The sequence below is a fragment of the Schistocerca piceifrons genome, chromosome X, assembly GCF_021461385.2.
Source record: "Schistocerca piceifrons isolate TAMUIC-IGC-003096 chromosome X, iqSchPice1.1, whole genome shotgun sequence".
NCBI classification, from domain to species: domain Eukaryota; kingdom Metazoa; phylum Arthropoda; class Insecta; order Orthoptera; family Acrididae; genus Schistocerca; species Schistocerca piceifrons.
Window position 1 is genome coordinate 397,575,165 of NC_060149.1, and position 12,868 is coordinate 397,588,032.

The window sequence follows — 12,868 nt, forward strand, 5'->3', positions numbered from 1 at the left end:
CAATCCTGATCAGTCAAGACAGGAAAGGATTAGGACTTCAAACATAATACCAAAACTTGAATAACACTATACTTCTCACAGATAACACAATCACAGGTAAAAAATAAAGATTTCAAGAATCAAGAAAATATCATATCAAGCACAACAGTAGGGAACTTGATACTACATCAGTGTAGTCTAGCAATGATAGTTGTATAATGAGGTGGGGAAAGACTGGTCAAGTACTTTTATTAAAGAGACTGCATATCCCAGAAAAACTGATTTCATGGCATGCAAAGAATTCAGAAGAACATGGGCAAGAAGGCATCAGAGTATGAAGAGTTCACAGTACAGGTGAACCAGAAACCAAACAGAACATATTTAAATTATACGCAAACACTCTCAGATGGTAAAACAGAGGCCAAGTCATAGATCCCCAGAAAATCTGCATAGTATGAATATGGTATGTAATTAATCTCACCAGATTGGAAAAAGCACTGTAAACTAGTAATAAAACCCAGACTTATAACACAAAATAAACATCCTAAAGAACAATTTATATAACTTTCTCTTGTACCAGATGCTTTCAATAGTTTTAAGTTAGTGACAAAAAATTTGACCGATACAGAGCTCCTGGAAAGTATTCTGCTTAGAATATTTATGTATTTTAGCACACTGTTACATTCTATTTGTTACAACACATAGTCAGATAGCTGATTATCAGCAACTGTGTCCTTACTGCTATATCCATTGGTGGACAGAGGGAACATAAAAATAACACAGTTAAATGGTATGAGATAGACTCCCTTCTCAACCACTGCTTGCCTTTCATGCCCCTTGACCCTTATAATGGCCGTCTGGTTTTTGTACAAGATCTAAATAGCCTTTCACTGACTTTCCTCAGCCTATCTTCTAAGATAAATTGTAGGGTCAGTATTGTCTCACAGATTCCTACATTTGTCTGGAATCCAAACTGATCTCCCCCAAGGTTGGCTTCTACCAGTTTTTTCATTCTTCTGTAAAGAATTTGTGTTTGTATTTTGCAATCATGACTTGTAAACTGATAATTTGGGAACTTTCACACCTTTCAGGCACTGCTTTCTTTAGAATTTGAATTATTAGATTCTTCTTGAAGTTTGAAGGTGTTTCATGTGTCTCAGACATCTTACGTCCTGAATGGAAGAGTTTTGTCATGACCGGTTCTCCCAAGGCTATCAGTAGTTCTGATGGAATGTCGTATACTCCTGGGGCTGTTTTTCAACATAGGTCTTTCAGTGTTCTGTTAAATCCTTCATGTACTATCATATCTAACATCTTATCTTCAACTACTTCCTTTCCCATTTCTATAGCCTTCAACTGTATCTATCTTGTACAGACCCTCCTTATACTCCATCCACTTTTCAGCTTTCCCTTCTTTGCTTACATCTGGTTTTCCATTTGAGCACTTGATATTCATACAGCTGCTTCTCTTTCCTCCAAACACCTCTTCAATTCTCCTGTGGGCAGTATCTATCTTTCCTTACATTTGTCCTCTATCCATTCCTGCTTAGCTATTTTGCACTTTCTGTCAGTCTCATTTTTTAGATATTTGTATTTCCTTTTGCCTGCTTCATTTGTTGAATTTTTATATTTTGCCATTTCATTAATTAAATTTAATATCTCCAATATCTCTCCAATATCTTTATTAGCCAAGGATTTCTATTAGTCTATTTTCATTTTTTTTACCTATTTGATACTCTGCTGTCTTCACTATTTCAACTCTCAAAGCTACACATTCATCATCTGATGTAGCCCTTTCTCTTGTTCTAGTCAACCATTGCCTAATGCTCCCTCCAAAACTGTCATCAATCTCTTGTCCTTTCAAATCTCCCAGATCCCATCTCTTTAATTTCCAACCTTTTTGTAACTTATTCCACTTTAATTTACAGTTCATACACACTACATTGTGGTCAGAGTCCACATCTGTCCCTGGAAATGTCTTACAATTTAAAATCTGGTTCTGAAATCTCTGACTTATCATTACATAATAAATCTGAAAACGTCCAGTGTCTCCAGCTCTCTTCCATGTATACAGCCATCTTTGATGATTGCTAAACAAACTGTTAGTGATGATTAAACTATGCTCTGTGCAAAATTCTACCAGGTGGCTCCCTCTTTCATTCCTCCCCCACCCCCCCCACACCCCTGTCCATATGCTCCTATCCCAGTCCTCCATCACAATTAAATTTTCATCTCTGTTAACCATCTGAATAATTCTTTTGTTGCATTATACATTTATTCAATATCTTCATCATCTACAGAGCTAGTTCACTTTTAAATTTGTACTACTGTGGTAAGTTTGGACTTCATGTCTATCTTGGCTATGATAATGTGTTCACAGTGCTGTTTACAGTAGCTTACCCACATACCTATTTTCTTATTCATTATTAAACCCATTGTTGCATTACCCCTATTTGACTTTGTATGCAGCTGGTAAGATGTCCTCCTCCTCCTACCAGAGATTTTCACTTAACTTCATTATATATAACTTCAACCTACTCATTACCCTTTTTAAATTTTCTAATCTATGTTTAAGAGGTCTAACATTCCATGTTCCAATCTATAGAATGGCAGTTTAGTTTCTCCTGATGACAACATCCCCCTAAGAGATACAAATGGGGGATTGTTTTACCTCCGGAATATTTTACCCAAGAGGACACAATGATCATTTAACCATACAGTAGAGCTGCATGCCCTTGGGAAAAATTATAGCTGTAGTTTCCTCTTGTTTTCAGCTGTTTGCAGAACCAGCACAGCAAGGACATTTTGGCTGATGTTACAAGACCAGATCAGTTAATCACCTAGACTGTTGCCACTGCAACTACTGATAAGGCTGCTGTCCCTCTTCAGGAACCACATGTTTGTCTGGCCTCTTAGCAGATAACCCTCCATTGTGGTTTCAGCTATGGCATGGCTATCTGTATCGCTGAAACATGCTAGCCACCCCATCAACGGCAAGGTTTATAGTTCATGAGGAGAAAGCTTTGAATATTCACTAGACACACAAAAACCACATCCACACATGCTACAGAAAATTTATAGACAGTGTTGAAATCGAATTAGAGAGTCAACCCTACTAAAATTATGCCCACATTCATAAAGTAGTTATTAACAAAGTTATTAACATTTATACTGAAAATAGTTTATAAAATTAATAACCGATGGTATAGACACATGACCTATGCTTATGACATGCAGTTGGATAGCGAGTGATGTTAGACAAAGAATGATCATGATTTTATTATTGTTGAGCAAATACACAAATTGTTGTAAATACTTTAAATATTTTACTGATTAATTCCTGAAATAGTTCCAGGGGCAAGATTTACCCACATGTGCACCGGAGACTGGTGTCAGCATGAGTGATTCATCACATTATTCCAATTTGTTTATGTTTATTTACTGAGAATTTAGTAGGTTAATGTTTGTAAGATGACCACATAAACAATGTAATACTGGAGTAGCAAGCTGAATAAAGTTATGAACTTGACTAGTTTTTCACCATCCCATTTATGGTGTATGAAGTTTAAATAAATGTTGATTATTCAGAGATTTTTAACATTTAATAGTGTACTGTCCGACTGTAAATTAATTAATAGTATGTGCAATTTATGCCTGAAATATGTAAAAGTTCTAATATTTACAATTTTGAGAATGGTGGTCTAGATATAAGTTGCCCCATTGACTGTAGTAGTGGCTCACGTGATCAGTTTTTAAACAGGTGGGCAGAACAGAGTTCATGGTCTTTTGATGTTCATGTATTGTTCGGTAAGGGTATTTGGTAAGATTTGCGCAGCTGATGAGGTGCATGGTCTTAAGTGTTGTTCATTGTACACCTATTCGGGCCTTACAAATTTTTTGAACTCTGAATGGTAGTATAGCTATCAGTGACATTTCTGATAGTGAATTTGTTATTATATAAAGTACTGAGTGAACCACTGAATTTTAGGAATTTAATTTAGTTTGTGTGATTTGGAGCTCAGCTCAATGCCTTTGGATTACATTTCATTACTGTGTGTGAATGCTCTGTTTGATCTGCAAAGTCAGTCATTTGATTTCTTGTTTCTTAATTTTGTTAAAATAACCTGTGTAGTAATAAGCACTCTATATAAGTCATGAATTTATACACCCCTTATGGCACTCTCAGCTAGATGTCACAAGCAGCCGTTACTAATTGCAAATTGTCCTGCATGGAAATCATCCAGTCATGAGACCTTTGTAGCCACTTTTAACTTTGCACCCCAAGTGATGGCTTGTATCACATGGCCCTTAAACTGGCCCTGGTTAAGGTAGAAGTAAGCAAATGGCCCCAGGAGGTGTAGAAGGAATGCATGAGCATCAAAAAATGGGTTAAAGAACTATGTAGTTAGGGAAGTAGAAGTAGTAGTAGCAGCAGCAGCAGCAGCAGCAGAAGCAGCAGCTGTTGTATGAATGTGCATAATTTTGAAAGGTTGCTTGTGAGTTGTAAAAAATCTTGTAGATTTGATCCTTTGAAAAATAATCACCCTGTAGTGCTTTTGAAAGATTTTTGTGTGTTGTGGCTGTATTTTTCATGTAGGGAAAAAATGTAATTTTTAAAAGGCTATTTGGATGGTGAGCATGCAAGTGGGCAACCAGAGTGGTGGAGTTTTGTGAGCCAATATCAGAATATGAATCCAAGTTCCTGACTGAATTTTGGTTTAGGGATAAACATTAATCCATATTGAGGGGCTTCTGGGGGAGATACAACACTCAGGGGAGTATCTTAAAAGCCTTTTGCCAACAGTGGGTTAATAAGATTATGTACCTTGACAACAAACTGAATGCTGAAAAAATTTTGCTGGGTCCTGAGAATAAATTATCCATCTAGATAAAGCAAACAGCAGTTGCAGCACCTAGAGACAATACTGAATCATTCATTAATTTCCTGGAAAGAATTAATAGTGTTTACACTGGTGCAGAGTGATGGAACTATGGTAGATTTAATAGACTAGATGATAAGGGGCAATAAGGAATAAACCATTGGGAGTGAATCATAGAAAAGATAGGCACAGGATGCAAAACAGGCGAGGTAACAATCTTGATAGTGTGGACACAAAGTATAAATGGGAATGTTGGGCACCCAGACAAAAGTGAGGACAACCTCATCTTCAGAGAACAGGTTCAGGTTGGGGAGTAGATAATAGGTATTGGGAGGACCATAAGGCAGGGGGTTGGGGGCTAGAGTTAGGATATAGATTAAAAATGGAGTAGATACAAAATGGAGAGTTATTTTAGTTGCAGAAGGGGAAAAGAATTCTGGGTCATTAGGAAACAGGAGTAACCATGTAAATAAATGTGTAGTCACTTCCAAAAGGAGGGATAATTTCTCTGAGGATGAAGGATTGGAGTTGAAATCATGGTAAGATGGATAGATGGGCTAGAAGTTTTATGAAAGTAATCTGAAGATGATGTGTAGAATTCAAGGGTGTCTGCCTGAGTCAAGTCATATATTCTCCTTGATATCAGATGGGCCTGAATCCACCTTCAAGTGGTTCCTGATGACTGCAGTTCTGCTTGGGCTGGCATGCTATATATGTTGGCTGTTACCCACTTCCATTACTCTGGTCATGTTATTGTCTGTGCAGCCACTGTGGTGGTGGTGGTGACATCTGGTTGTGAACTGTGGTCCCCAGTATCTGCATTTTTGCCATCAGGGTGTAACTCACTGTTTTGGAATCCCTTGCTTTTTCTCAGCTCATTACGTGGCCCCAAATTCAACTAAGTATGGCTGCCAGCTGTCTTATTTACACCACCTTGGATCCTAATTTCAGTGGCTTCTTTAATCATGGGAGGAGAAAGATTGCTTACGTATCTTGATTTTGTTGTAATCTACACCATCTGTCCGAAAAGTTCTGAGATATTTTATTCTGGATGTACAAGCAATTTCACAGCACAATAACTATGGTGGCAGCTTGAACTGACAACTGTAAACATCAGACATGTATTCAACCTGTCAGTTGTGAGCAGGCAGCATTTTAAGTAGTGGACCTGCAGCCATAGTGTGTCAGTGCAGTGGTGTCACAAATCGCTACAGAGCAACATCTCCAAATCAAATGTTCAAGAAATCTCCAAAATGCTTTGAAGACGTGTGCAAAGTTTTTCCCACACATATTGACTCCAAAACAAAAACAATGCATTGTGTGACTTAACTGAAATGCAATATATGAACAATCTTTCCCGCAAAAAACTGTCATGGGTGATGAGACTCGAGGTCTTGAGGTTATTACGACAAACATATCACAAAATAAAAATAGGGCAGAAAGTTACACGAAGGGTGAATGCTTTGATGATGTAACTGACATTCAGGCCAATGTGACATACTAGTTGAACAACATCCCAAAGAAGGACTTTTCTGACAAGTTCACGTGGATGTATGATGTTCTATTTATTATACTCAAATGTGGGGAGACTATGTAGAGAACCTGAAGCATTAGAACACCATCTTACAGTTCCTCTATTTTTTAATAATCCAGTCTTGAAACATTGACTGATAGGGTGTAATATGACTAGTTCTAAACTATGGCCACCCATGGCTGACTTGGTGATCTAGCATAATTCAGTGTGTTATCTATGTTTGTGGCTCCTCTCTTCTACCAGACACAGTTTTCCCAATGTATGCCCTGTCACAATAGCAGGGGATTTAGTAGACTGCTGGTTCGCAAAGGTCTAGATAACCTTTTACTGAATCTAATGGTGTCAAGGTCTCAGGGGGTGGTTGAAATACACATTTGACGTTGTATTGCTCCAAGATGCTACTGACTTTTCTGGAGGTATTGCTAACAAATGGAATGCATACCAGTGATATGTGCTCCTCTTTCTTCTGCTGTTGTCTAGGTACAACCTGACTAAACACACTCCTTATCTGTTTGTTGCTGTACCCAGTCCTTCAGAATTCAGAATGTTGTCTCCAAGTGCTTCAGCTCAGCTGGAAGGCTGTCTTGGTCACAGATGTATCATGCCCTGTGAACATGTGTGTGCAGAATGCCTTCATGGCAGGAGTTGTGATGACTGCTTGAGCCTGTGTGTACATATCAGTAGCATAGGCTTTCTGTACACAATGTGTCCCAGATTTCCATTTGGTTTCTGTTTCACCATGATGGATGTACACTCTTTGAGGTTCAGGCCACTGCTATGTGTTTTTCTGCCTTAGCTGAGAACTGAGAAATGATGCCCCCTTGGGCTCCCCGATATCCTCACCCCAGCCCCCTCCACCAACCATCAACATCCAGAGGCACAACAATGAAAATCTCATATTATACTTTTAATCATTAAACCAAGGTGAAAAGATGTCCTCATTTTCTGGGGACAGTCCTCAGTTTTCATGCTTTGTCCTCAGTTCCTCTACAACCAAGTGAGGATAACATATGTCATCAATTTCTTATTTTTTGTCCTCAATTTTTGAAACTTCCCTAAATAAATGTAATAGGAATAATGCAGTGAACATTTTAATCTACAACTCAACTGTATATACCAGCGCGACCAAATTTGGTATCAATTACTTATTTTATTTAACTGCAAGAGAATGGACTAATAAAGATGAGGTACTATGTTCTGGTGTGAATGAATTTTTCCTTGACTTTAGAAGTTATGCTATACAGATGGGAAACATGCTGAATCATCAAACTAGGTCGTCTGGGTAACTATGGTATTATTTCCTTTCTGTTTTAATTGTAATACTTTTAGAATGTGGAATAAAGCTAATCGTTTTCAGCATCCACTTTCTTGTGATTAAATAAATAAATAATGCCTTCCAGAATGAGATTATCACTCTGCAGTGGAGTGTGCACTGATATGAAACTTCCTGGCAGATTAAAACTGTGTGCCCGACCGAGACTCGAACTCGGGACCTTTGCCTTTTGCGGGCAGGTGCTCTACCATCTAAGCTACCGAAGCACGACTCACGCCCGGTCCTCACAGCTTTACTTCTGCCAGTATCTCATCTCCTACCTTTCAAACTTTACAGAAGCTCTCCCGTGAACCTGCAGAACTAGCACTCCTGAAAGAAACTTTGCCAAAATGAAGGCAAGGAAGTTACCATTGGATTAGGAGGAAGAACACAAAACAGGAGAGCTTCTGTAATGTTTGGAAGGTAGGAGATGAGATACTGGCAGAAGTAAAGCTGTGAGGACCGGGCGTGAGTCGTGCTTCAGTAGCTCAGATGGTAGAGCACTTGCCCACGAAAGGCAAAGGTCCTGAGTTCGAGTATGTGCTGTCCCCTATGAGAAACACTTAAAATTTAGTAATACTCTGAATGACAGTACTTTATTCTTATTTTATAGTTATTTCATGTGAAAAGTATCACTCAGTTTTAATCTGCCAGGAAGTTTTAAATAATGCCTTGTTTGCATATCCTATTATTTTATTAGCTGTCCCAGTGGTGCAGTAGTCTAAGAAATTTGATTTTGGCTTAAGAATTTTTCTTGTACAGAATCATAATGAAATTTCAGTACAAAACCAAAATGAACCTTTATTTTTATGTGCTGTCCCCTATGAAAAACACTTAAAATTTAGTAATACTCTGAATGACAGTACTTTATTCTTATTTTATAGTTATTTCATGTGAAAAGTATCACTCAGATTTGTTGTATGTTAGCTCAACAATAATGATACACTTCATAAATTCTTTGCTAATCTTTGGCTTTGCCATTATGCACCAAATATCTTCAACCATGTCCTCATTTTGAAACTTAATTGTACTCAGTTTTGCATTAAAATTGAGGACAAATGTCATTTTGGGTTCAATTTGGCACTCAAAAATATAGTCACCATACCTTACCCTCATAAATTATATTTATATTTTTAATATCTACATTAGTAACATTTTGACATTATGGCACTGGGAATAGTATAATTGCTACATGGTATAATGGTTTAGTTTCAATATTTAATATTTTTGAAATATGAGGCATTAGAGAAGTAATATTTCAAAATAAATTGCAAGCATAATCCCAAAAGTAAGGTCTCCTATTTTTTTATAAGTACATAGATCTGTTTATTTCTACAATGGTTTACATCAGTTTCCAGCTTGAACATTTAGCTATTTTTTGACATAATCACCATCTCTGTAGATGCATTTTTGTAGACGCTGTGGCAGTTTCTGTATGCTCATGTCATACCAGCTCACCACCATGCTGTTCAGAAAGCTATGAGCCTCCTCTTTCACCTTGTTGTCGGAGCTGAATCACTTTCCGGCCAAATGTTCTTTTAACCTAGGGAACATGTGATAGTCACTGGGCGCCAAGTCAGGACTATAGGGTGGGTGAGTGATTATGTTCCACTGAAACTGTTGTAGGAGTGCAACGGTTTGCCGAGCGATGTGTGGGTGAGCGTTGTCATGGAGAATGTGTACGCCATTGCTCAACATTCCTCTTCTCCAGTTCTGAATTGCCCATTTGAGTTTTTTCAGAGTCTCACAGTACCTGTCAGTGTTAATTGTGGTCCCAGTGGGCATAAAGTGGTTTTGCTCAACCTTCAACACTGTCTCCACAGAAATTGACGGTCTCCCACTCCTTTGTTCGTCATGAAATTCGGTCCGACCAGCTGCAAACTCTCTACACCACTTACAAACATTTTTGACATCCATGCATGACTCACCATACACTTCCATCAATTGGCAATGGATTTCTATTCGTGCAGTACCCTTTGCGTTCAAAAACCGAATAACTGTGCGCAGTTCGCACTTGGCAGTAACATCCAATGGGAGCTCCGTTCTCAATGGCTGCCAAGCCAAGACTGAGCACCTCAGCTCGGCATGCGCATGTTGACACAAAGCATGTGAAGCACCCTTCATAACAGTGTGACCAACTGCCACACAAACAGAGTTCTGTACTTATAAGAAAAATAGGAGACCTTACTTTTGGGGTTACCCTCGTATATCATCCACTCTGATGCTACAAAAGTTAAATGCATTAAATATGAAGAAACTTTTTTTCGAATCTAGAGAGCACCTAAAACATTAAATAACTAAATAAGTTGTATTCATGACATTTTATGTCATTTTTTTAAACTTCTTTCCTCTGAGTTCAATGGTGTTTTGTGTTCTTCCTCCTAATCCAATGGTAACTTCCTTGCCTTCATTTTGGCAAAGTTTCTTTCAGGAGTGTTACTTCTGCAAGGTTCGCAGGAGAGCTTCTGTAAAGTTTGGAAGGTAGGAGACGAGGTACTGGCAGAAGTACAGCTGTGAGGACGGGGCGTGAGTCATGCTTGGGTAGCTCAGCTGGTAGAGCACTTGCCCGCGAAAGGCAAAGGTCCTTGAGTTCGAGTCTCGGCCCGGCACACAGTTTTAATCTGCCAGGAAGTTTCATATCAGCACACACTCCACTGCAGAGTGAAAATTTCATTCTGGAATGTCTCTAATGTCAGTCTGATAAGCCATGTCTTTTTTGATTGAAATTCTGGCTATTCCCACAAATCTCTCTTTGCTCATAGACGTGCAGATTATTAATTTGAGTTTTGAGACATTCCTCTTGAACTTGCCACTGATATTGTTAAAGTCAAAAGCATACAAAGAGGTAAAACAAAATTACGAAACCCATTTTTGATCTGATCTGGTACAGATAGTTCAACACACATTCAGGTTTCACATTTTTTTTGTATTTGATGACTTATTTCTCAAACTTCAGAGCAAAGAGCTGCTGTGTCAGAGCCCTTTAAGAAAGCTGGGGCTTCTCCAGGGCTACACCAGGTTAGAGCTGTTTCAAATTGTATGCAAAAATCCACGAATTCTTTGAATGTTTTCACATTGAGGTCACTTATATTGAACAGAAAACAGAATAATCTTGCAATTTCACTCAACTATGTGAAACATTCTTTTACAGAACTAACTGTCATGTCCAATACTACAAAATGGTAATTTACTCTGAAGTTCTTTGGTGTCAGTAATGGGTTCATCTTCTGATTTGCAAGCAAACAGTTTTCCTTTCCTCCTCTTTATTTCTGGCTGAAAAATTAGCTGAATATTAATTTCTTCACTTAACTCCCGAGCTCTCAAATTCCATGTCACTCATCATGTTTTTTTAAGTACTTCTCTGTATTTTAAGCTCGTTTACTATTTTCTCAAGAGTAAAGTGCTTCTTTTGGAGCAGTTTACTGAGCAAACTGAATTGAAAGCCTATACTGTACCATGTTACAACAGCCATAACAAACTTAAATGCAGATATGCTGTTTAGAAGACCTTCAGCTTCTACATCAGTTATGGTACCAGAAGAGCCTTTGAGAGTTAAATCTTCAGAAATGTCAAATAATGCATCATACACTTGTGGTAACCGATAACTGATGGGTGTTAAGGCATCAGTCATGCTTGGCCATCGAGTATCACTCAGAGGTTTTAGAGTCAATGACGGAATGCAATGTTGCAGAACATCCCATCAACATGGCAATGCAGCAAAGCATACATACAGTCATTGCATGACATCAAAAAAGCCTGTTGCTTCTCTACAACATGAAGCAGCATAATTGACCATGAGTTTCAGGCTGGAGCTGCAAGGGACATACAAGACACATGGATCACTATCCAGAATTTTCTCCTGCAGACCAATTTCCTTGCCCTTCACATCACTCCCATTATCATAGCCCTGACTTTGTAGATCTTCAATTGACAATGACAAGATTTGGAGCTGATTGAGAATGAAGTCTTTCATGATGGTACTGTTGTACAAAACATTCTCAGACTTCTTGCCCCATCAATTCATGGTAAAACCTTGAGCTTTCAATGATTTCCATCATCATCTTTGTAAGGAGTAAGATACTGTGAAAATTGCTGCCCTGATGACCTTATACAGACTAAAGACATCTTCTGATTGGTCAGGAGTTACGTGATGCTGTTGCCGATGGTGTCAACATCTGCACTGGTGGTGCCACCACTCCTGCCATAGCTTAAACATTGTGATGAATACCTCTGGCTCTTCTCTGCATCAAGAGCTCACTTCCATGTACCACTAAGAATATATCTGCCATTGTGGTTGAAGGTTTTCTTGCACATTCTTATTTCTACAGCCTCTTTTATTCTAGAGTCACAGTACTGGGAGACTGGGACCAAACTTTTTTTTGTCAAACAGTATTTTATGTTTGTTTGTAAGGCTGTGCTCAGAAACTGCAGATTTCTTCAGTTCTTGATTTTTAATATACTGTTGACATTCTGCATGGTGGTCAGAAATGATGTTGATGGTCTGACCTATGTAATTGCTTCCATATTCACTTGGGATGTTGTAAATCCCATGAATCCTGAGACTGAGACTGTCCTTAACAGGTTGTAGTATCTGCTTTATCTTCTTAGAAGGATGGAAAACAGATCTGATATCTCGTCTTCCCAGGAATCTGCCTATTTTGCTGGATGTAGCACCACAGAAAGGAAGGAATACAATCAGTGGTTCATCACATGAATGTCCAACATTTTTATGTTTCCTTTTCTTGGAGAATGCTGACCTGATACCATGTGATATGGAGCTGATTGATCAGAACATGGCTCATCAATTTATCAGTGATTTGGGTTAGTGGTACAAATCCCAAGAAGAGTTCCTTTATTTGCTCGAGGCTGATTTCCAGCTGTCCTTCACCACGAGACTGAAATGACTGTTCTTGGAGACTGCACAATATCCACAAATATTATGATCATAGTCATTTGTTCTCTGTGGCTGATATCTGTGGTGCAGTCAAGAATGATTGAGAAATACTTTGTATTTCTTACAAATGAATTTATTTTGTCTTCAACATTGTTTGATAGCACTTGGGTCAGTTAATTTTGAATAATGTTGCCTAAACTGTGAGCATGTCTTCTATCCTTATTTTATACCCTCCTGAGATGTTCGTTGTTAACAGGTTCAAACAAGAC